Source organism: Hordeum vulgare, chromosome 5H (assembly GCF_904849725.1).
Source record: "Hordeum vulgare subsp. vulgare chromosome 5H, MorexV3_pseudomolecules_assembly, whole genome shotgun sequence".
Lineage (NCBI taxonomy): Eukaryota > Viridiplantae > Streptophyta > Magnoliopsida > Poales > Poaceae > Hordeum > Hordeum vulgare.
Window position 1 is genome coordinate 19,272,794 of NC_058522.1, and position 26,255 is coordinate 19,299,048.

Genomic DNA, 26,255 nt, shown 5'->3' on the forward strand with positions numbered 1-26,255 from the left:
GATAACATTCTTATAAATATCACTCAAATGTTATTGTATTTTATCATCGATGTGTTTGTTTGTTCCTCAATTTTCCTTTATTAATTTATATTTGCAATGGTATATTTCCTAACCAATTAGAATCTTCTAGATGACATAGGTCTACTTGATACGGCAATATGTAATTTCATGATCTTACAATGTTCATGTCAGTTAGTCGATGTAATTCTTGGTAGGAATCCTCTTTTGCGATGAGTCTGATTTCATGAATAAGAACTACTTCCATACCCATATAGAATAGAATTGCTCACAAGTCTATAATCGAGGGAACAAGGTTGTCCATACAAACTTTACATCAGCAAGGTAAGAAACTGACCTAATTTAAATTATATAGCACGGATTATTACTCAAAGTTGCATATGCAAGCACTCTTTATACATATTGTATTTATGGATGCCAAATAGCAAAAAATCACAACGAATTAAATTTAATATTGATTTGAGTGTGAGACAATGCAAATGTACAAAAACTACAAAATCAAATGAATGGTTCTATTATAATGTAGAATTTGAAATTATAAGGTGTTCCACATGTGTTATGATCTAAACAAGATTCAAAAGTTATAAATGGTCTGAGGTTTTCCATATATATTAATTTGTAAACTAGCCCGTGCGAATGCACGGGTTGGCAACTAGTTATTGTACTAATCGGTGTTTTCACGTTTCATTGCAGACCTTCTATAGGTGTGAGGATGGATATGAGGAGGAGGCGGCTAGGGTTCTCGAGGCCGAGTGTAGGCGGTTACTACAGAACTTGCGCCACGAGGCTCGGCCGCAGGCTATTCGAGATTACCACGCCATGCGTGGTATTAAGAAGCAGAAGAAGGATTGCCGCGGAAAGTTTCTGAAGAAGGAGCAATAAATGAAGGTAATTACCTATTCTTAAGTCCTTCTACATAGTTTTCTTGATTTCATTCATAGGCGTAGCACTGAAAATTCTTTCTAATAACTTACAGGTGCCCCCGAGATGGTGTGCGGATAAGATGGATTGTTGGGAGGCGTTGGTTGATGAGTGGTGCACAGACAACTGGCGAGCCGTCCACGAGAATCCGAAGGATCGGCATAGCCAAATGGTTGGTGTGCCACACCATCAAGGCAGCGCCAACTTAATTTAGTTTGGACGAAACTAGGTATGTGATTTGCTTCATGATTCATGCAATTCATTCTTGATGCTAATATTTTGTTCCTCTCTTTTAGGCGCATCACAATAAGACGGAGATGCCACATTTGTACGACCTTTATGGCATGGCCCATACTGCCTCGTACAAGAATGCGAAGGCATTCTCTGAGTCTGACCTGGATGATCCCAATAACTTCACCAACATATCATCCCACCAGAAGCTCGTGGCATACAGGGACGCGGGGAAGGCTACGAAAGGGGATGACTTTAACCCTAGCCAGGAACCTTTGGATCCAGAGCTGGTGATGATATCTGGTGGCGGGAGGCCCCATGGATCGATAGCCATTGGAGATGGGATAATACGTTGTCCACTCACTCTTCCGGAGATCAAGGCACGCCAGTCGAGCAGCTGTCCTGAGATAATGCGTCGTCCACGGCCAGTCGAACTTGCCATCGAGGTTAGTTGTACGGACTAAGAACACTTTCATCCATTTCATTATGTGTGTCACCATAGATCATTACTGTGGTAACGAGGAATGGTGTTTTAGGCTGCTCTTCAGAAAGAGAGATTGGCAAACCAGGCTGCTCTTGAGAAAGGGAGATTGGCAAGCCAGGCTGCTCTTGAGGCTGCTCTTGAGAAAGAGAGATTGGCAAGTCAGGCTGCTCTTGATGAGAGGGACCAGACCACGGCACGATTGATTGAGGAGGAAAGGTCCCGGAATGAGGCGGGTCAATGGGCCCAGTACAAGCTTTTTGTGGTAAGTTTTTTTTTTCACATTAGCGAAATCGTGTGTGTAATGTCTGTTTCATTACTAACTAATACGACCCACTCTTCAGGGTCTGTGCGAGAAAAGCGGTCAAGTCCCTCCGCCGATGCCCGTCTTCTCTTTGATTGGCACGGTGAGTTTCATTATAAACTAGTATTAATAATTGAGTGTCATCATGCTAACTGAGACATTGCAAAATATCTATTCTGCAGAATAACTCCCGAGCGACATCGCACGACCCTTCTCCAGGTGTTTCTCCTCCTTGATGACCACTACGGTAAGTTTCTCTTCTCCTCTTTCATATTATCCTTGCCTTAATTTCCCCCAACAATGACATAGTTAGCCCATTTAGCTCCAAAAAGACATAATTAGCCCATTTAGCTCCAAAAAGACATAGTTAGCTAATTTAGCTCCAAGAAGAGGAGAAGAGGAGAAGAAATAGGAAAAATGAAAAGAAAGAAGAAGAAAAAGAAGAGAAGAAGGAGAAGGAGGAGGAGGAGGAGAAGGAGGAGAAGGCCAAGGACCTTCTAGTCCTTCTCCTCCTCCTCCTTCTCCTCCTTCTTCTTGATTTCTTCTTCTTCTCCTCCTCCTCCTCTTTCTTCTCCTCTTTCATATTATCCTTGCTTTAATTTCCCCAAAAATACATAATTAGCCCATTTAGCTCCAAAATGCCATAATAACCTCAAAATGGCATAAGAACCTTGGTTAGCTCATGAATATTATATACTTAGCTTGTTTTCCTCTAAATTGTGAAAATTAGCCCATTTAGCTCCAAAAAGACATAGTTAGCTAATTTAGCTACAAGAAGAGGAGAATAGGAGAAGAGGAGTAGAAATAAGAAAAATTAAAAGAAAGAAGAAGAAGAAGAGGAGGAGGAGGAGAAGGAGAAGGAGGAGGAGGAGGAGAAGGAGGAGAAGGCCAAGGACCTTCTAGTCCTTCTCGTCCTCCTTCTCCTCCTTCTCCTCCTTCTTGATTTATTCTTCTCCTCCTCCTCCTCTTTCTTCTCCTCTTTCATATTATCTTTGCTTTAATTTCCCCAAAAAGACATAATTAGCCCATTTTAGCTCCAAAATGCCATAATAACCTCAAAATGGCATAAGAACCTTGGTTAGCTCATGAATATTATATACTTAGCTTGTTTTCCTCTAAAATGAGATAATTAGCCCATTTAGCTCCAAAAAGACATAGTTAGCTAATTTAGCTACAAGAAGAGGAGAAGAAATAGGAAAAATGAAAAGCAAGAAGAAGAAGAAGAAGAAGGGAAGAAGGAGGAGGAGGAGGAGGAGAAGGAGGAGAAGGCCAAGGACCTTCTAGTCCTTCTACTCCTCCTCCTTCTCCTCCTTCTCCTACTTCTTCTCTTCTACTTCTTCTCCTCCTCCTCCTCTTTCTTCTCCTCTTTCATATTATCCTTGCTTTAATTTCCCCAAAAAGACATAACTAGCCCATTTAGCTCCAAAATGCCATAATAACCTCAAAATGGCATAAGAACCTTGGTTAGCTCATGAATATTATATACTTAGCTTGTTTTCCTCTAAAATTAGATAATTAGCCAATTTAGCTCCAAAAAGACATAATTAGGTAATTTAGCTCCAAGAAGAGGAGAAGAGGAGAAGAGGAGAAGAAATAGGAAAAATGGAAAGAAAGAAGAAGAAGAAGAAGAGAAGAAGGAGAAGGAGGAGGAGGAGAAGGAGGAGAAGGCCAAGGACATTCTAGTCCTTCTGCTCCTCCTCCTTATCCTCCTTCTCCTCCTTTTTGATTTCTTCTTCTTCTCCTCCTCCTCCTATTTATTCTCCTCTTTCATATTATCTTTGCTTTAATTTCCCCAAAAAGACATAATTAGCCCATTTGGCTCCAAAATGTCATAATAACCTCAAAATGGCATAAGAACCTTGGTTAGCTCATGAATATTATATACTGAGCTTGTTTTCCTCTAAAATGAGATATTTAGCCCATTTAGCTCCAAAAAGACATAGTTAGCTAATTTAGCTCCAAGAAGAGGAGAAGAAATAGGAAAAATGAAAAGAAAGAAGAAGAAGAAGAAGAATAAGAGAAGAAGGAGAAGGAGGAGGAGGAGGAGGAGGAGGAGGAGAAGGAGAAGGCCAAGGACCTTCTAGTCCTTCTCCTCCTCCTCCTTCTCCTCCTTCTCCTAATTCTTCTTGATTTATTATTCTTCTCCTCCTCCTCCTCTTTCTTCTCCTCTTTAATATTATCCTTGCTTTAATTTTCCCCAAAAGACAAAATTATCCCATTTAGCTCCAAAATGCCATAATAACCTCAAAATGGCATAAGAACCTTGGTTAGCTCATGAATATTATATACTTAGCTTGTTTTCCTCTACAATGAGATGATTAGCCCATTTAGCTCCAAAAAGACATAATTAGGTAATTTAGCTCCAACAAGAGGAGAGGAAATAGGAAAAATGAAAAGAAAGAAGAAGAAGAAGAAGAAGAAGAAGAAGAAGAAGAGAAGAAGGAGAAGGAGGAGGAGGAGGAGGAGAAGGAGGAGAAGGCCAAGGACCTTCTAGTCCTTCTCCTCCTCCTCCTTCCCCTCCTTCTCCTCATTCTTCTTGATTTCTTCTTCTTCTCCTCCTCCTCCTCTTTCTTCTCCTCTTTCATATTATCCTTGCTTTAATTTCCCCAACAATGACATAATTAGCCCATTTAGCTCCAAAATGCCATAATAAGCTCAAAATGGCATAAGAACCTTGGTTAGCTCATGAATATTATATACTTAGCTTCTTTTCCTCTAAAATGGGATAATTAGCCCATTTAGCTCCAAAAAGACATAATTAAGTAATTTAGGTCCAACAAAAGGAGAAGAGGAGAAGAAATAGGAAAAATGAAAAGAAAGAAGAAGAAGAAGAAGAAGAAGAAGAAGAGAAGAAGGAGAAGGAGGAGGAGGAGGAGGAGAAGGCCAAGGACCTTCTAGTCCTTCTCCTCCTCCTCCTTCTCCTCCTTCTCCTCCTTCTTCTTGATTTCTTCTTCTTCTCCGCCTCCTCCTCTTTCTTCTCCTCTTTCATATTATCCTTGCTTTAATTTCCCCAACAATGACATAATTAGCCCATTTAGCTCCAAAATGCCATAATAAGCTCAAAATGGCATAAGAACCTTGGTTAGCTCATGTATATTATATACTTAGCTTGTTTTCCTCTAAAATGGGATAATTAACCCATTTAGCTCCAAAAAGACATAATTAGGTAATTTAGCTCCAACAAGAGGAGAAGAGGAGAGGAAATAGGAAAAATGAAAAGAAAGAAGAAGAAGAAGAAGAAGAAGAGAAGAAGAAGGAGGAGGAGGAGGAGGAGAAGGCCAAGGACCTTCTAGTCCTTCTCCTTCTCCTCCTTCTCCTCCTTCTTCTTGATTTCTTCTTCTTCTCCCCCCTCCTCTTTCTTCTCCTCTTTCATATTATCCTTGCTTTAATTTCCGCAACAATGACATAATTAGCCTATTTAGCTCCAAAATACCATAATAAGCTCCAAATGGCATAAGAACCTTGGTTAGCTCATGAATATTATATACTTAACTTGTTTTCCTCTAAAATGGGATAATTAGCCCATTTAGCTCCCAAAAGACATAATTAGGTAATTTAGCTCCAACAAGAGGAGGAGAGGAGAAGAAATAGGAAAAATGAAAAGAAAGAAGAAGAAGAAGAAGAAGAGAAGAAGGAGAAGGAGCAGGAGGAGGAGAAGGAGAAGGCCAAGGACCTTCTAGTCCTTCTCCTCCTCCTCCTTCTCCTCCTTCTCCTCCTTCTTGATTTCTTCTTCTTCTTCTCCTCCTCCTCTTTCTTCTCCTCTTTCATATTATCCTTGCTTTAATTTCCCCAACAATGACATAATTAGCCCATTTAGCTCCAAAATACCATAATAAGCTCAAAATGGCATAAGAACCTTGGTTAGCTCATGAATATTATATACTTAGCTTATTTTCCTCTAAAATGGGATAATTAACCCATTTAGCTCCAAAAACACATAATTAGGTAATTTAGCTCCAACAAGAGGAGAAGAGGAGAAGAAATAGGCAAAATGAAAAGAAACAAGAAGAAGAAGAAGAAGAGAAGGAGGAGAAGGAGGAGGAGGAGGACAAGGCCAAGGACCTTCTAGTCCTTCTCCTCCTTCTCCTTCTTCTTGATTTCTTCTTCTTCTCCTCCTCCTCCTCTTTCTTCTCCTCTTTCATATTATCCTTTCTTTAAGTTCCCCAACAATGACATAATTAGCCCATTTAGCTCCAAAATGCCATAATAAGCTCAAAATGGCATAAGAACCTTGGTTAGCTCATGAATATTATATTCTTAGCTTGTTTTCCTCTAAAATGGTATAATTAGCCCATATAGATCCCAAAATACATAATTAGGTAATTTAGCTCCAACAAGAGGAGAAGAGGAGAATAAATAGGAAAAATGAAAAGAAAGAAAGAAAGAAGAAGAAGAAGAAGAGAAGAAGGAGAAGTAGGAGTAGGAGGAGGAGAAGGCCAAGGACCTTCTAGTCCTTCTCCTCCTCCTCCTCCTACTTCTCCTCCTTCTTTTTGATTTCTTCTTCTTCTCCTCCTCCTCCTCTTTCTTCTCCTCTTTAATATTATCCTTGCTTTAATTTCCCCAACAATGACATAATTAACCCATTTAGCTCCAGAATGCCATAATAAGCTAAAAATGGCATAAGAACCTTGGTTAGCTCATGAATATTATATCCTTAGCTTGTTTTCCACTAAAAATGACATAATTAGCTCAAAAACATCATATTTTGTTCTTCTTCTGACTTTCTTATTCACATTTTTCCAGATTGGATATACTACATGCATGGAAGCTGGCATTCAAGGAGTTGAACAATGTCGATGGATGAACTTTATATGTATATCATCAAGTTTTCATTTGAGTTGATGAACAATGTCAAACTATATGTATATGTATATGTGGATAAACAGTGCAATACTTTGTATGTTGGTTCTTTCGATATCTGGGGATGTACATTGATTTATATGTATATCATATATGTATGGTGAATTATATATATATATATATATATGTCTTGGCAAGTATATGTGTGGTGAACTATATATCATATATGTGTGGTTAATTATATAAATGTGCTGTCAAATATATATATATATATATATATATATATATATATATATATATATATATATATATATATATATATATATATGCTCTGACATAATATAAAACAAAAAAACAGGTACTATATGGGCTCTTTGCCGTCTGCCAGCTGATGGCAAAGACCTGTGCCATCAGCTGGCAGATGGCAAAGGTGCCACATGGCACCCAACTGTGCATCCTGGGGTGTCTATATAGGCTCTTTGCCGTCTGCCTCCAGGGTGGGCAGACGGCAAAGAAGAGGGCACAGAGGAGGGGGCGGAGGAGGCAGACGGCAAAGAGTGGAGGGGGGAGGAGGAGGAGGCAGACGGCAAAGAGTGGAGGGGGGAGGAGGAGGAGGCAGACGGCAAAGAGTAGGGGGAGCAGACGGCAAAGAATAAGGGGGAGGCAGACGGCAAAGAATAAGGGGGAGGCAGACAGAAAAGCCTCCGTTAACCCCTAACGGAAGCAACGCCTGTCGGCTGCCGCCTCGAGCACTTTGCCGACTGCTCCTATGGAAAGCTGACGGCAAAGAGCTTTGTCGTCCGCTTTGGGGGACGGACGACAAGGAAGGTCCTATGCCGTCGTAGGCTGACGCAGGAATTTTGCCAGCCATGAGATTCTTTGCCGTCTGTGTTTTGTATTTGCCGTCCGGGATTTAGTCTTTGCCGTCTGTGATGGCAGACGGCAAAGAAGCTGATTCCTGTAGTGATGCTCTTCATCGTTCGTGAGTAATCTCATCATAGGCTTGCTGGACGGTGATGAGTTGGATGAGATCTATCATGTAATCGAGTTAGTTCTTAACGGGGATTGATCCCTAGTATCCACTATGTTCTAGATTGATGTTGCTACTACTTAGCTATGCTTAATGCTTATCACTAAGGCCCGAGTGCCATGATTTCAGATCTGAACCTATTATGTAGTCGCCACTATATGTGTGTTTTAGATCCTATCTTGCAAGTTGTAGTCACCTACTATGTGTTATGACCCGGCAACCCCGGAGTGACAATAGACGGAACCACTCCCGGAGATGACCATAGTATGAGGAGTTCATGTATTCACCGCGTGTTAATGCGTTGGTCCGGTTCTTTATTAAAAGGAGAACCTTAATATCCCATAATTTCCATTAGGACCCCGCTGCCACGGGAGGGATGGACAATAGATGCCATGCAAGTTCTTTTCCCTAAGCACGTATGACTACATACGGAATACATGCCTACATTAGATTGATGAACGGGAGCTAGTTACATATCTCTCCGTGTTATAGTTGTTACATGATGAATCACATCCGTCACACTCATCCATCACCGATCCACTGCCTACGAGTCTTTTACTACTGGTCCTCGCTATGTTACTTTGCCTAGGCTTGTCCCTTGCTACCAAAGGGATTGGGCCACTTTGCTACTGCTCCTACTACTGTTCCTTACTACTCTGTTGTTACTTGTTGCAAGACTTTGTTGGCGCCGTTGCCGGGCTAGGTAAGTGGCACTTACATCCCATCAGCAAGGCTTTTCCTTGCACCGTTGCTATCATACTACCTTGCTAGTGATACTTTGCTTGCAGACACTAATCTTTTAGGTGTGGTTGAATCTGACACATTCAGCTGCTAATACTTGAGAATATTCTTTCGCTTCCCGTCTTGGCGAATCAACAAATTTGGGTTGAATACTCTACCCTCAAAAACTGCTGCGATCCCATACGCTTGTGGGACATCAAGGCTTTTTCTCGCGTCGTTGCCGGGGAAGCACAACTATATTCTCTGAGTCACTTGGGATTGACGTCTGCTGGTCACTATGAGGAATCCGAAAGATCCAAGAACTAAAATCCTACCTTCCACTACGAGGAGAGGTAAGTTTGCGACTTCGCCTCCTGCTAGAAATCTTGATATGTCGCCTGTGCTAGATGATGCTATGCTTGATGCTATGCCTGATGATGCTATGCTTGATAGTATGCCTGATGATGCTATGCTTGATACTATGCCTGATGATGCTATGCTTGATACTGCTTTACCACTAGGTGCCCTTGATGCATAAATTGACAGAGTTGCTGCTAGACGTGATGATACTTCTGAGACTGCTGATACTATTGAAGTAGAACCTGCTACTATGCCTGAATTGCCTGTTATGCCTGATACGCGCTATGTTATGGAGGGAGAGATAGCTGAGAATTTTCTTGCATGTAAGGATAGCTATGATGTTGAGAAACTTCTGCGCAAGTGGAAAGAAAAATATCGGAATGCTAGGATGAAATACGACCCGAAGTTTGCCCCTTCGCCTATCTTTGTGACCGATAAGGATTATAAATTCTGTGTCGACCCTGAGTTAATCACTCTGGTCGAATCTGATCCTTTTCACGGTTACGGGTCTGCAACGGTTGTAGCCCATCTTACCAAACTGCACGATATAGCCACCCTATTCACGAGTGAGGAAAAGATCCGCCACTACTATATGCTCAAGCTATTTCCTTTATCGCTAAAAGATGATGCTAAGACCTGGTTCACTTCTCTTGCTCCTAGTTGTGTGCGTCGCCCCCAGGATATGGTCTACTACTTCTCTGAAAAATATTTCCCTGCCCATAAGAAGCAAGCTTCCTTGCAGGAAATATACAACTTTTCTCAAGCTGAAGAAGAGAGTCTCCCACAAGCTTGGGGGAGGCTTATCCAGCTACTGAATGCTTTGCCTGATCACCCTCTGGAGAAGAATGAAATACTTGATATGTTCTATAATGGACTTACTGATGCTTCCAAAGACCATCTAGATAGTTGTGCCGGTAGTGTTTTTCGGGAACGAACTGTAGAACAAGCTGAGATTCTGTTGAATAACATCTTGTGCAATGAGGATGCTTGGACTATTCCCAAACCACCTCCTAAGCCAACTCCGAAGAAAAGAGGTATTCTATTTCTCAGTCCTGAAGATATGCAAGAAGCCAAGAAATCTATGCGAGAGAAAGGCATTAAATCTGAAGATGTCAAAAATCTACCGCCTATCGAAGAGATCCATGGTCTCGATAACCCGATATAGGTAGTAGAAGTAAATTCTCTGCATAGGTTTGATGAGAGTGATATTCCTTTTGATAAACCTGCTAGCTTATGTGTGGATGAATTTGATAACTTCGTTGCCAAACAACAGAGTTTCAATGATTATGTTAGCAGACAATTGGAAAAGAATGCTCGTATGTTTAGTCATTTAAGTGCTTGTGTGGACAGAAATGTCAATGATCTTAAGTTTCTGAGTAAACATGCTTCTATGGTTACTACTCAGGTAGAACAAGTAATTAAAGCTCAAAATGACTTGCTCAATGAGTTGAATGACAATTCCGTCAGAGTCGTCACTAGAGGCGATAGAATGACCCAGGAACCTGTGTATCCTGAGGGTCATCCGAAGAGAATTGAACAAGATTCTCAAGGAGTTAGCACTGCTAGCAACCCTGTTGCTGCTACACCTGAGATTCCAAACGATGCCTCTGTTTCTGATGCTGAAACACAATCTGGTGATGAACATGAGCCTAATGATAATATCAATAGTGATGTTCATGAAGATGCTCAACCTAGCAATGAAAAGGATGTAGAGATTGAACCTAGTGTTGATCTTGATAACCCACAGCCTAAGAATAAAAGATACGATAAGAATGACTTCGCTGCTAGGAAGCACGGTAAAGAAAGGGAGCCATGGGTTCAGAAACCTATGCACTTTCCTCCCAAACCATCCAAGAAAAAGGATGATGAGGATTTTGAGCGCTTCGTTGAAATGATCAGACCTATCTTTCTATAAATGCGTTTGACGGATATGCTCAAGATGTCTCTGTATGCCAAGTACATGAAAGATATTGTGACTAATAAGAGGAGGATACCTGAGGTTGAGATTTCCACCATGCTCGCTAATAATACCTTCAAGGGTGGAACTCCTAAGAAACTAGGTGATCCCGGTGTGCCCACTATACCTTACTCCATTAAAGGCAACTACGTTAGAACTGCGTTATGCGATCTTGGAGCCGGTGTTAGTGTTATGCCTCTCTCTCTTTATCATAGACTTGAACTAGATAAGTTGACACCCACTAAAATCTCTTTACAAATGGCCGACAAATCAAGTGCTTTCCCTATCGGCATTTGCAAGGATGTGCCTGTTGCGGTTGCTAACACCACTATCTTAACAGACTTTGTTATCTTGGATATTCCCGAGGACGATGCCATGGTTGTCATCCTCGGAAGACCCTTTTTAAACACCGCAGGGGCAGTTATAGATTGCAACAAAGGCAATGTCACTTTCCATGTCAACGGTAATGAGCATACGGTGCACTTTCCGAAGAAAAAATATCGAGTACATTGCATCAATGCTATCGAAAAGACTTCATCAATTCTTATTGGGAGCTTTGAATGCCCTATTCCTCGTGTCAAGATGAATTATGATTTCCTTGTTGGGGAGATACACATCCCCATTGATGTGACCTAGTGACTATTCGAAAATTCCCTGTCTTCTTTTGCGATTCGAGAAAGTTTTGTCGAGGGGATTTGATCAACCCCATTGATGGATTTCTTTCGATGACCATAAGATGGATGAATCAAGGAGTCAAAAACCTCTGTTCCAAGCTTTCACTTTAGGTTGCTTAGAAGAAAAATGATAGATTTAGTTTAGTTTTCCCAGTTTTCTGTTTTAGCGTCCGGTAGAAAAGTACCCCGAAAATCAAAGTTCTCTGAACGCTATGAAAATCGAGTATGATTTTTTCTGGATTTTTTGAAAAATACTGGGACAAAGAGTTTTTCTGGGGGCCACACTAGTGGGCCACAAGCCCTAGGGGCGTGGGCACCCCCCTGGCCGCGCCACCCAGGCTTGTGGGGCCCACAGGCACCCCCTCCACTCATTCTTGCTCCCATCCAGTTCTCCTACCTCCAAAAAAAATCGTTTCGCAGCTCAAACCCGTGTTCTTCCTCCTCTTGCTGGGATTTTCGATCTCTTTGCTCAAATCACCGTTCTCCGAACTGTTTTGGGGAAATTACTCCTTGGTAAGTGACTCCTCCATTGGTCCAATTAGTTTTTGCTTTAGTGCCTTATACTCCGCGTATTTTTGCTACATTGGTGACCCTGTTCTTGAGCTTTGTATGCTGATTCTAGTTGGTCCCAAGTAGTTTTGATGCGTAATATGGTTTCTAGGCACTTGTTGGAGTAGTTGCTACTAGTTTAGTTGAACCTTGTTCACCTTCTCCTTGGGTCACTGAAAATTTCAGAAAAGGAAGATGTTAAGGAGAAGCTTTCATGGTGGTTCCTCAAGCAAGAGAGGTCCTCGTTTGGCGATTAGGGAGCCTAATCCTTACCAACCTAGGGACGTGCAGGTACAACCATGTGAATGGCCTTCTAATGAATTTATGATTGAGGCGGGTTTCAAAGATGAGTTTGATGCATTTGTTCACAACCTCGGACTCGAAGAATTCATCTCAGATAAATGTGAACAGTATGTTGCTCTCACTTCCTCTTTTGTTCGTAGATTCAAATTTTCAGCTGGCCGTGAGACATCGGTACTGTTTGATATCTATGATAAATCGTATACCATGGATTTAGAGGATTTCAATAGAATTTGCAAAATACCTACTTGGGGTAGCCTCAGTGATCCTCCTAAATCTTCGGTTAGAGATTTTTGTGCTAGTATTACGGTTGGAGAAACTAGAGACATTACGCAAGCTACCATGGGGAGTATTCATTTTCCTACCTTGCATTACTTTGCCCTCTTCATAGGCAGATGCATTAATGGCAAGATTGAGCATTGTCACCTGTGCGCACCCGACCTTAGTATCCTTAAGAGCGCAGTGACAGGTGACAAAAGCTTCAACATGGGAGCTATTATAGCAAGGAGGCTGAATAAGAATGCTATTGAATGGGATTTCTTTGGTGGGATCTATGCCACCTCGCATAGCAAATTTTCTTAGAGTACCCATCCGTGAAGGAGATCCCCCGCTCCATACAGCTTTCCTTGACCGCGTCGCTTTGACACGCTACCAGTTCCTTGAGAGGGATGATGAATCCCTCCTATACCATTTGATTTTTAACCGGCAGCGTGTTTTCCATATTACCCTTCCTGCTCCTGCTCTCTTTGACTTTGAGGTAAAACGGAGATATTACATAACCAGAGGAGAGGCATAGGAGTATGAGATGGAGGCAAAGGCTGCTCGTCTCCGTGAGGCATCTATTCAGGCAGTGGCTGCAGCACTCCTGTATAACCCTCATTATGATTTTGGGTTTCGCGAGGACCATCCTTGGGAGTAGAGCAAGTTAGGCCAAAAGCCTAAGCTTGGGGGAGTACGTGTTTTCACCGACTTTACATTCTTGCTTATGCTTTCACTTTGTTAGCCTGTGTTCACACTTTGCCACTGTATCATCCATGCTAGTTTATTTTCTTTTTCTCCTTTTTTTCGTGTGTCTGTCTAGTTTGAGAAAAACCCAAAAAGATTTTATTTTCTTCTTTTGCTTGTTGGGAGCTTTCCCGTGTAGATAGTTTTATTTTTCTTTGGGTCAAGGTAGAAGATATTGGTTACAATGTTTAGTGGCTTTTGCATGCATACCTGTTTAGCTTTCAAAGAGCCATATTACTTTGTCTCCTCCTTTGTGTTTGCCTACAGATTCCAGCGTAGTCCAATGCGTGAGCACTCTTATTATTTTTCACATCGTTCGGTTGTGCAAGTGAAAGGCAATAATGACGATATATGATGAACTGACTGAGCCTGGAAAAGCTGGTATGAACTCGATCTATTTTGTTTTTGTAAATATGACTAGCTCATCATGCCTGATTCAGCTTTGTTGTGAGAGAAACATGTTTGCAATGACAACTTAGAGATCATAGTTGCTTATGCCATGCTTACTTAGCTAGGAGCTTATAATGGTTTGTCTTGGATGCCCACATGAATGTTGAGATGACTATGATGTAGTATGATAGGATGGTATCCTCCTTTGAATGATTCAAGTGGCTTGACTTGGCGCATGTTCACGCATGTAGTTGAAACAAAATCTACATAGCCTCTATGTTGTTCATGTTCATGGTGATTTATGTCCTACTCATGCTTGCACTCAATGTTAGTTACTATCAATGCATTTTGATGACTGTTGTCGCTCTCTAGTTGGTCGCTTCCTAATCTTTTGCTAGCCTTCACTTGTACTAAGCAGGAATACTGCTTGTGCATCCACTTCCATAAACCCAAAGTTTTTCCATATGAGTCCACCATACCTACCTATGTGCGGTATCTACCTGTCGTTCCAAGTAAATTTGCATGTGCCACTCTCTAAATCTTCAAGAAATAATCTGTTTTGCATGCCCGAACCGCTAATGTGGTGACAGGTGGCTATTAGTATCTTCCATGCTAGGCGTGTTATCCTCGATATGTGTTTATTCACTATCATTCACGAGAAAGGGGCCGGTAATTGGAATTCCAAGTTCCATGCTCAAATCGAAAAGATAATTACAAACAAAACTCCCCCAAGATTGATGTTGGTATGTACGGTACCCGAGGATTCGGCTAGCCATGGAGTGTGATTGATTGGTGGTGGGGGAGTCAAAACTTTACTTTTCTGTTTGGGAACCGCCTATAGCATGTGTAGCATGGAAGATATTAAGAACTCTTAGTCATTGCGTTGACAATGAAAGCATGCCACCCAAAATTATTATCTCTGTTTTCGAAAGCTTGATCTCTGGCACCTCTGCAAATCAATGCTTCCCTCTGTGAAGGGCATGTCTATTTATGTTCCTGTTGAGTCATCCTCCTCTTACAAATGCACAAATTAGAGAGCACCTTTGTCATTTTTATGCTTTGCTTTTAACTGTGTTGAGTATGACTATGACTGGATATTCATTGCCATGAATTACAATGTTTAGTCAGCCCTTGGTCTTTGAAGGTACTCTGCATTTATGTTTTGCGGTCTCAGAAAGAGCTAGCGAGATACCATCTATTCGTACTGCTTCATGTTGTTTTGATTGAAGTGTTGACACTTGAGGCTTATTATTATTTGCTCGCTAGTTGATTATAACATTGATATGAATTTACCGTGAGACCTAGATGTCATTTGCTTATGTGGTTTGCTTGTGATGTTGCTGAAATTCTGGTTATGAGTTAGACATAGTTGCAACAACAAGATCAAACAGAGTTCGTCAAAGTTTTTCTTTTGTCTCTCTCCAATTGTCATCTGAGTTGCTTGAGGACAAGCAAGGCTTTAAGCTTGGGGGAGTTGATACGTCTCCGTCATATCTACTTGCCCAAACTCTTTTGCCCTTGTTTTGGACTCTAATTTGCATGATTTGAATGGAACTAACCCGGATTGACGCTGTTTTCAGCAGAATTGCCATGGTGTTGTTTTTTTGCAGAAATAAAAGTTCTCGGAATGTCCTGAAAATTTACGGAGATTTTTTTCTGGAATAAAAGAAAAATACCTGCACAAAGATCCACCTGAGGGGGCGTGCCAATGGGCCACAAGCCCACGGGCCGCGGCCACCCCCTATGGCCGCGCCGAGCAGGCTTGTGGGGCCCACGTGGCACCACCGCCCCCAATCTAAGCTCTATATCTTCCGTTTCGCCTGGAAAAAAATCAGAGAGAAGGTTTCATCGCGTTTTGCGATACGGAGGCACCGCCATATCCTGTTCTTCATCTGGAGTGCAGATCTGGAGTCTGTTTTGGGCTCCGGAGAGGGGAAATCACCGCCATCGTCATCATCAACCTTTCTCCATCGACAATTCCATGATGCTCTTCATCGTTCGTGAGTAATATCAATATAGGCTTGCTGGACGTTGATGAGTTGGATGAGATCTATCATGTAATCGAGTTAGTTCTTGACAGGGATTGATACCTAGTATCCACTATGTTCTAGATTGATGTTGCTACTACTTGGCTATGCTTAATGCTTGTCACTAGGGCCCGAGTGCCATGATTTCAGATCTGAACCTATTATGTTGTCGCCAATATATGTGTGTTTTAGATCCTATCTTGCAAGTTGTAGTCACCTACTATGTGTTATGACCCAGCAACCCCGGAGTGACAAGAGCCGGAACCACTCCCGGAGATGACCATAGTATGAGGAGTTCATGTATTCACCGCGTGTTAATGCGTTGGTCCGGTTCTTTATTAAAAGGAGAACCTTAATATCCCATTGTTGGGGAACGTCACATGGGAAACAAAAAAATTCCTACGCGCACGAAGACCTATCATTGTGATGTCCATCTACGAGAGGGGATTTCCGATCTACGTACCCTTGTAGATTGCACAGCAGAAGCGTTGGTGAACGTGGTTGATGTAGTGGAACGTCCTCACGTCCCTCGATCCGCCCCGCGAACCATCCCACAAACCGTCCCGCGATCCGTCCCACGATCCGCTCCGATCTAGTGCCGAACGGACGGCACCTCCGCGTTCAGCACACATACAACTCGACGATGATCTCGGCCTTCTTGATCCAGCAAGAGAGACGAAGAGGTAGATGAGTTCTCCGGCGGCGTGATGGCGCTCCGGAGGTTGGTGGTGATCTAATCTCAGCAGGGCTCCGCCCGAGCTCCGCAGAAACGCGATCTAGAGGTAAAACCGTGGACGTATGTGGTCGGGCTGCCGTGGCAAAAGTTGTCCCAAATCAGCCCTAAAACCCCACTGTATATAGGAGGGAGAGAGGGGAGGAGGCAGCCTCAAAACCTAAAGGTTTGGCCGAAATTGGAGGTGGAGGAGTCCTACTCCAATCCTACTTGGAGTAGGATTCCACCTTCCCACTTGGAAACTCTTTCCACCTTGTGTTTTTTCCTTCTCAAACCTTATGGGCCTTAGTGGGAACTTATTCCAGCCCACTAGGGGCTGGTTTATCTCTTCTCATAGCCCATGAGACCCCTTGGGGCGTGACACCCCTCCTGATGGTCCCCGGCACCCCTCCCGACACTCCCAGTACACTACCGATGAGCCCGAAACCTTTCCGGTAATGCACGAAAACCTTCCGGTAACCAAATGATGTCATACTATATATCAATCCTCATTTCCGGACCATTCCGGAAACCCTCATGACGTCCGTGATCTCATCCGGGACTCCGAACAACATTCAGTAACCAACCATATAACTCAAATACGCATAAAACAACGTCGAATCTTAAGTGTGCAGACCCTGCGGGTTCGAGAACTATGTAGACAAGACTCGAGAGACTCCTCGGTCAATATCCAATAGCGGGACCTGGATGCCCATATTGGATCCTACTTATTTCTACGAAGATCTTATCGTTTGAACCTCAGTGCCAAGGATTCATATAATCACGTATGTCATTCCCTTTGTCCTTCAGTATGTTACTTGCCAGAGATTCGATCGTCAGTATCCGCATACCTATTTCAATCTCGTTTACCGGAAAGTTTCTTTACTCGTTCCGTAATACAAGATCCCGCAACTTACACTAAGTCACATTGCTTGCAAGGCTTGTGTGTGATTTGGTATTACCGAGTGGGCCCCGAGATACCTCTCCGTCATACGGAGTGACAAATCTCAGTCTTGATCCATACTAACTCAACGAACACCTTCGGAGATACCTGTAGAGCATCTTTATAGTCACCCAGTTACGTTGCGACGTTTGATACACACAAAGCATTCCTCCGGTGTCAGTGAGTTATATGATCTCATGGTCATAGGAACAAATACTTGACACGCAGAAAACAGTAGCAACAAAATGACACGATCAACATGCTACGTCTATTAGTTTGGGTCTAGTCCATCACATGATTCTCCTAATAATGTGATCCCATTATCAAGTGACAACACTTGCCTATGGTCCGGAAACCTTGACCATCTTTGATCAACGAGCTAGTCAACTAGAGGCTTACTAGGGACAGTGTTTTGTCTATGTATCCACACATGCACTATGTTTCCAATCAATACAATTATAGCATGGATAATAAACGATTATCATGAACAAAGAAATATAATAATAACTAATTTATTATTGCCTCTAGGGCATATTTCCAACAGTCTCCCACTTGCACTAGAGTCAATAATCTAGTTCACATCACCATGTGATTCCAACGAATCCAACACCCATATAGTTATGGGGTCTGATCACGTCTTGCTCGTGAGAGAGGTTTTAGTCAACGGTTCTGAAACTTTCAGATCCGTGTGTTCTTTACAAATATTTATGTCATCTTATAGATGCTGCTACTATGTGCTATTCGGAAATACTCCAAATATCTACTCTACTATACGAATCCGTTTCACTTCTCATAGTTATTCGGATTAGTGTCAAAGCTTGCATCGATGTAACCCCTTACGACAAACTTTTTTACCACCTCCATAATCGAGAAAAATTCATTAGTCCATCAGTTACCAAGTAAAAAATTTGACCGCTGCTAGTGATTCAATCATGGATCACTCTCTGTACCTCTCAACAGACTTTGAGTCAAGGCACACATCAGGTGCGGTGCCCAGCATGGCATACTTCAGATTCTACGGCCAAGGCATAGAAGACGACCTTCGTCTATTCTCTTTATTCTGCCAGGGTCGGGTGTTGAGTCTTACTCAAATTCACACCTTACAACGCAACCAAGAACTCCTTCTTTGCTGATCTATTTTGAACTCCTTCAAAAACTTGTCAAGTCATGCATCTTGTTGAAACTTCTATCAAGCGCTTTCGATCTATCTCCATAGATCTTTGATGATCAACGTTCAAGTAGCGCAATCCAGGTATTCCTTTGAAAACTCCTTTCAAACAACCTTGTATGCTTTACAGAAATTCTACATTACTTCTGATCCACAATATGTCAACCACATATACTTAACAAAAATTCTATAGTGCTCCGACTCACTTCTTTGGAAATACAAGTTTCTCATAAACCTTGTACAAACCCAAAATCTTTGATCATCTCATCAAAGTGTATATTCCAACTTCGAGATGCTTGCACCAGTATATTGAAAGATCGCTGGAGCTTGCATACTTGCTAGTATCTTTAGGATCGACAAAACCTCCTGGTTGTATCACATACAATGTTTGCTCAAGGAAACCGTCGAGGAAACAATGTTTTGACATCCTATGTGCAATATTTCATAAATAATGCATCAACTACTAACATAATTCTAACAGACTTTTAGCATCACTACGAGTGAGAAAGTCTCATCATAGTCAACTATTTGATCTTGTTGGAAACATCTTTGCGACAAGTCGAGCTTTTCTTAATAGTGACTTATCACCATCATCGTCTGTCTTCCTTTTAAAGATCCATCTTTACTCAATAGTCCTAGGACCATCAAGTAGTTCTTCCAAAGTCTACACTTTGTTTCCATACATGGATCCTCTCTCGGATTTCATGGCTTCCAGCCATTTGTCGGAATCCGGGCCCACCATTGCTTTCTCCATAACTCATAGGTTCACTATTGCTCAACAACATGACCTCCAAGACAGGGTTACCGTACCACTCTGCAGTAGTACGCGACCTTGTCAACCTACGAGGCTTGTAGTAACTTGATCCGATGCTCGATGATCACCATCATCAGCTTTCACTTCAATTGGTGTAGGCGCCACAGGAACAACTTCCTGCGCCCTGCTACACACTGGTTGAAGTGATGGTTCAATTACCTCATCAAGTTCTACCACCCTCCCACTCAATTCTTTCGAGAGAAACCTTTCCTCGAGAAAGGATCCATTTCTAGAAACAAACACTTTGCTTTCAGATCTGAGATAGGAGATGTACCCAACTGTTTTGGATATCCTATGAAGATGCATTTATCCGCTTTGGGTTCGAGCTTATCAGACTGAAACTTTTTCACATAAGTGTCGAAGCCCCAAACTTTCAAGAAACGACAATTTAGATTTCTCTAAACCTCAGTCTATACTGTGTCATCTCAACGGAAATACGCGGTGCCCTATTTAAAGTGAATGCGGTTGTCTCTAATGCATAACCCATAAACGATAGTGGTAATTCGATAAGAGACATCATAGCATGCACCATACCAAATAGTGCGTGGCTATGACTTTCAGACACATCATCACACTATGATGTTCCAGGTGGCATGAACTGCGAAACAATTTCCACATTGTCTTAACTGCGTACCAAAGCTCGTAACTTAGATATTCATTTCTATGATCATCTCGTAGACAGTTTATCCTTTTGTTACGACGAACTTCACTCCGAAACAGAATTGAACTTTTCAATATTTCAGACTTGTGATTCATTAAGTAAATACTCTTGTATCTACTCAAATCATCATTGAAGTAAGAACATAATGATATCCACTACGTGCCTCAGCACCCATTGGACTGCATACATCAAAATGTATCACTTCCAACAAGTTACTATCTTGTTTCATCTCAATGAATACAAGGCCTTGCTCATGTGGTATGATTTGCATGTCACTAGTGATTCAAAATCAAGTGAGTATAAAGATCCATCAGCATGGAGCCTCTTCATGCAATTTATACCAACATGACTCAAGCGGAAGTGCCACAAGTAAGTGGTACTATCATCATTACCTCGTATCTTTTGGCACCAATATCATGAACATGTGTGACACTACGATCGAGATTCAATAAACCATTGAAGGTGATTATTCAAGAAAATAGAGTAACCATTATTCTATTTAAATGAATAATTGTATTGCAATAAACACGATCCAATCATGTTCATGCTTAACGCAAGCACCAAATAACAATTATTAGGTTTAACACCAATCCCGATGGTAGAGGGAGCGTGCGACGTTTGATCATATCAACCTTGGAAACACTTCCAACACGTATCGTCACCTCGCCTTTAGCTAGTCTCCGTTTATGCCGCAGTTTTCATTTCGTGTTACTAATCACTTAGCAACCGAACAGGTATCCAATACCCTCGTGCTACTAGGAGTACTAGTAAAGTACACATCAACATCATGTATATCAAATATACTTCTTTCGACTTTTGCCAACCTTCTTAACTACCAAGTATCTAGAGTTGCTCCGCCTCAGTGACCGTTCCCCTCATAACAGAAGCACTTAGTCCCAGGCTTGGGTTTAATCTGGGGTCTCCTCATTAATGCAGCAACTGCTTTGCCGTTTCACGAAGTATCCCTTCTATCCCTTACCTTTCTCGAAACTTAGTGGTTTTACTAACCATCAACTATTGATGCTCCTTCTTGATTTCTACTCTCGCAGTGTCAAACATCGCGAATCGCTCAAGGATCATTGTATCTATCCTTGATATGTTATAGTTCATCACGAAGCTCTCACAACTTGGTGGCAGTGACTTTGGAGAACCATCACTATCTTATCTGGAAGATCAACTCCCACTTGATTCAAGCGATTGTCGTACTCAGATAATCTGAGCACACGCTCAACGTTTGAGCTTTTCTCCTTTACTTCGTGGACAAAGAATCTTGTCGGAGGTCTCATACCTCTTAACAAGGGCACAAGCAGGAAATCACAATTTCATCTCTTTAGAACATCACTCATGTTCCGTGACGTTTCAAAACGTCTTCGGCGCCACGCTTCTAAGCCATTAAGTATTTTGCACCGAACTATCGCGTAGTCATCAGAAACGTGTATGTCGGATGTTCACAACATCCACAGATGACGCTCGAGGTGCAGCACACTGAGTGGTGCATTAAGGACATAAGCCTTCTGCGCAGCAACGAGGACAATCCTTAGTTTTACAGACTCAGTCCGCAAAGTTTGCTACTATCAACTTTCAACTAAATTTTCTCTAGGAACACATTAAAAATAGTAGAGCTATAGCGCAAGCTACATCGTAATTCGCAAAGACCATTAGACTATGTTCATGACAATTAGTTCAATTAATCATATTACTTAAGAACTCCCACTCAAAAAGTACATCTCTCTAGTCATTTGAGTGGTACATGATCCAAATCCACTATCTCAAGTCCAATCATCACGTGAGTCGAGAATAGTTTTAGTGGTAAGCACCTCTATGCTAATCATATCAACTATACGATTCATGCTCGACCTTTCGGTCTCATGTGTTCCGAGGCCATGTCTGCACATGCTAGGCTCGTCAAGCTTAACCCGAGTGTTCCGCGTGTGCAACTGTTTTGCACCCGTTGTATGTGAACGTTGAGTCTATCAGACCCGATCATCACGTGGTGTCTCGAAACGAAGAACTATCGCAACGGTGCACAGTCGGGGAGAACACAATTTCGTCTTGAAATTTTAGTGAGAGGTCACCTCATAATGCTACCGTCGTTCTAAGCAAGATAAGGTGCATAAAGGATTAACATCACGTGCAATTCATAAGTGACATGATATGGCCATCATCATGTGCTTCTTGATCTCCATCACCAAAGCGCCGGCACGATCTAATTGTCACCGGCGTCACACCATGATCTCCATCAACGTGTTGCCATCGGGGTTGCCGTGCTACTCATGCTATTACTACTAAAGCTACGTCCTAGCAATATAGTAAACACGTCTGCAAGCACAAACGTTAGTTTAAAGACAACCCTATGGCTCCTGCTGGTTGCCGTACCATCGACGTGCAAGTCGATATTAACCATTACAACATGATCATCTCATACATCCAATATATCACATCACATCGTTGGCCATATCACATCACAAGCATACCCTGCAAAAACAAGTTAGACGTCCTCTAATTGTTGTTGCATGTTTTACGCGGTGACCATGGGTATCTAGTAGGATGGCATCTTACTTACGCAAACACCATAACGGAGATATATGAATTTCTATTTAACCTCATCCAAGGACCTCCTCGGTCAAATCCGATTCAACTAAAGTTGGAGAAACCGACACTCGCCGGTCATCTTTGAGCAACGGAGTTACTCATAGCGATGAAACCAGTCTCTCGTAAGCGTATGAGTAATGTCGGTCCGAGTCGCTTCGATCCAACAATACCGCGGAATCAAGAAAAGACTAAGGAGGGCATAAAAATGCACATCACCGCCCACAAAAACTTTTGTGTTCTACTCGAGATTACATCTACGCATGAACCTAGCTCATGATGCCACTGTTGGGGAACGTCGCATGGGAAACAAAAAATTTCCTACGCGCACGAAGACCTATCATGGTGATGTCCATCTACGAGAGGGGATTTCCGATCTACGTACCCTTGTAGATCACACAGCAAAAGCGTTAGTGAACGCGGTTGATGTAGTGGAACGTCCTCACGTCCCTCGATCCGCCCCGCGAACCGTCCCATGAACCGTCCCGCGATCCGTCCCACGATCCGCTCTGATCTAGTGCCGAACGGACGGCACCTCCGCGTTCAGCACACGTACAGATCGACGATGATCTTGGCCTTCTTGATCCAGCAAGAGATACGGAGAGGTAGATGAGTTCTCCGGCAGCGTGATGGCACTCCGGAGGTTGGTGGTGATCTAATCTCAGTAGGGATCCGCGCGAGCTCCGCAGAAACGCGATCTAGAGGTAAAACCGTGGACGTATGTGGTCGGGCTGCCGTGGCAAAAGTTGTCCCAAATCAGCCCTAAAACCCCACTATATATAGGAGGGAGGGAGGGGCGGAGGCAGCCTCAAAACCTAAAGGTTTGGCCGAAATTGGAGGTGGAGGAGTCTTACTCCAATCCTACTTGGAGTAGGATTCCACCTTCCCACTTGGAAACTCTTTCCACCTTGTGTTTTTTCCTTCTCAAACCTTATGGGCCTTAGTGGGAACTTATTCTAGGCCACTAGGGGCTGGTTTTTCTCTTACCATAGCCCATGAGACCCCTTGGGGCGTGACACCCCTCCTGATGGTCCCCGGCACCCCTCCCGACACTCGCAGTACACTACCGATGAGCCCGAAACCTTTCCGGTAATGCACGGAAACCTTCCGGTAACCAAATGAGGTCATCCTATATATCAATCTTCTTTTTTGGACCATTCCGGAAACCCTCGTGACGTCCGTGATCTCATCCGGGACTCCGAACAACATTCGGTAACCAACCATATAACTCAAATACGCATAAAACAACGCCGAACCTTAAGTGTGCAGACCCTGCGGGTTCGAGAACTATGTAGACATGACCCGAGAGACTCCTCGGTCAATATCCAATAGCGGGACCTGGATGCCCATATTGGATCCTACATAATCTACGAAGATCTTATCGTTTGAACCTCAGTGCCAAGGATTCATATAATCCCGTATGTCATTCCCTTTGTCTTTCGGTATGTTACTTGCCTGAGATTCGATCGTCAGTATCCGCATACCTATTTCAATCTCGTTTACCAGAAAGTCTCTTTACTCATTCCGTAATACAAGATCCCGCAACTTACACTAAGTCACATTGCTTGCAAGGCTTGTGTGTGATGTTGTATTACCGAGTGGGCCCCGAGATACCTCTCCGTCATACGGAGTGACAAATCCCAGTCTTGATCCATACTAACTCAACGAACACCTTAGGAGATACCTGTAGAGCATCTTTATAGTCACCCAGTTACGTTGCGACGTTCGATACACACAAAACATTCCTCCGGTGTCAGTGAGTTATTTGAGCTCATGGTCATAGGAACAAATACTTGACACGCAGAAAACAATAGCAACAAAATGACACGATCAACATGCTACGTCTATTAGTTTGGGTCTAGTCCATCACATGATTCTCCTAATGATGTGATCCCATTATCAAGTGACAACACCTGCCTATGGTCAGGAAACCTTGACCATCTTTAATCAACGAGCTAGTCAACTAGAGGCTTACTAGGGACAGTGTTTTGTCTATGTATCCACACATGCACTCTGTTTCCAATCAATACAATTATAGCATGGATAATAAACGATTATCATGAACAAAGAAATATAATAATAACTAATTTATTATTGCCTCTAGGGCATATTTCCAACACCCATAGTTTCCATTAGGAACCCACTGCCAAGGGAGGGATGGACAATAGATGGCATGCAAGTTCTTTTCCCTACGCACGTATGACTACATACGGAATACATGCCTATATTAGATTGATGAACGAGAGCTAATTACATATCTCTCTGTGTTATAGCTGTTACATGATGAATCACATCCGTCACACTCATCCATCACCGATCCACTGCGTACGAGTCTTTTACTATTGGTCCTCGCTACGTTACTTTGCCTAGGCTTGTCCCTTGCTACCAAAGGGATTGGGCCACTTCGCTGCTGCTGCTACTACTGTTCCTTACTACTCCGCTGATACTTGTTGCAAGACTTTGTTGGCACCGTGGCTGGGCTAGGTAAGCGGCACTTACATCCCGTTAGCAAGGCTTTTCCTTGCACTGTTGCTATCATACTACCTTGCTACTGATACTCTGCTTGCAGACACTAATCTTTCAGGTGTGGTTGAATCTGACACATTCAGCTGCTAATACTTGAGAATATTCTTTCGCTTCTCGTCTTGGCGAATCAACAAATTTGGGTTGAATACTCTACCCTCGAAAACTGATGCGATCACATACGCTTGTGGGACATCAAGGCTTTGTCTCGCGCCATTGCCGGGGAAGCACAGCTATATTCTCAGAGTCACTTGGGATTGACGTCTGCTGGTCACTATGAGGAATCCAAAAGATCCAAGAACTAAAATCCTACCTTCCACTATGAGGAGAGGTAAGGAACTGCCATCTAGCTCTGCACTTGATTCACCTTCAGTTTTGAGTAAGTTTGCGACTTCGCCTCCTGCTAGAAATCTTGATATGTCGCCTGTGCTAGATGATGCTATGCTTGATGCTATGCCTAATGATGCTATGCTTGATAGTATGCCTGATGATGCTATGCTTGATACTGCTTTACCACTAGGTGCCCTTGATGCATAAATTGACAGAGTTGCTGCTAGACGTGATGATACTTCTGAGACTGCTGATACTATTGAAGTAGAACCTGCTACTATGCCTGAATTGCCTGTTATGCCTGATACGCGCTATGTTATGGAGGGAGAGATAGCTGAGAATTTTCTTGCATGTAAGGATAGCTATGATGTTGAGAAACTTCTGCGCAAGTGGAAAGAAAAATATCGGAATGCTAGGATGAAATACGACCCGAAGTTTTCCCCTTCGCCTATCTTTGTGACCGATAAGGATTATGAATTCTCTGTCGACCCTGAGTTAATCACTCTGGTCGAATCTGATCCTTTTCACGGTTACGGGTCTGCAACGGTTGTAGCCCATCTTACCAAACTGCACGATATAGCCACCCTATTCACGAGTGAGGAAAAGATCCGCCACTACTATATGCTCAAGCTGTTTCCTTTATCGCTAAAGGATGATGCTAAGACCTGGTTCACTTCTCTTGCTCCTAGTTGTGTGCGTCACCCCCAGGATATGGTCTACTACTTCTCTGAAAAATATTTCCCTGCCC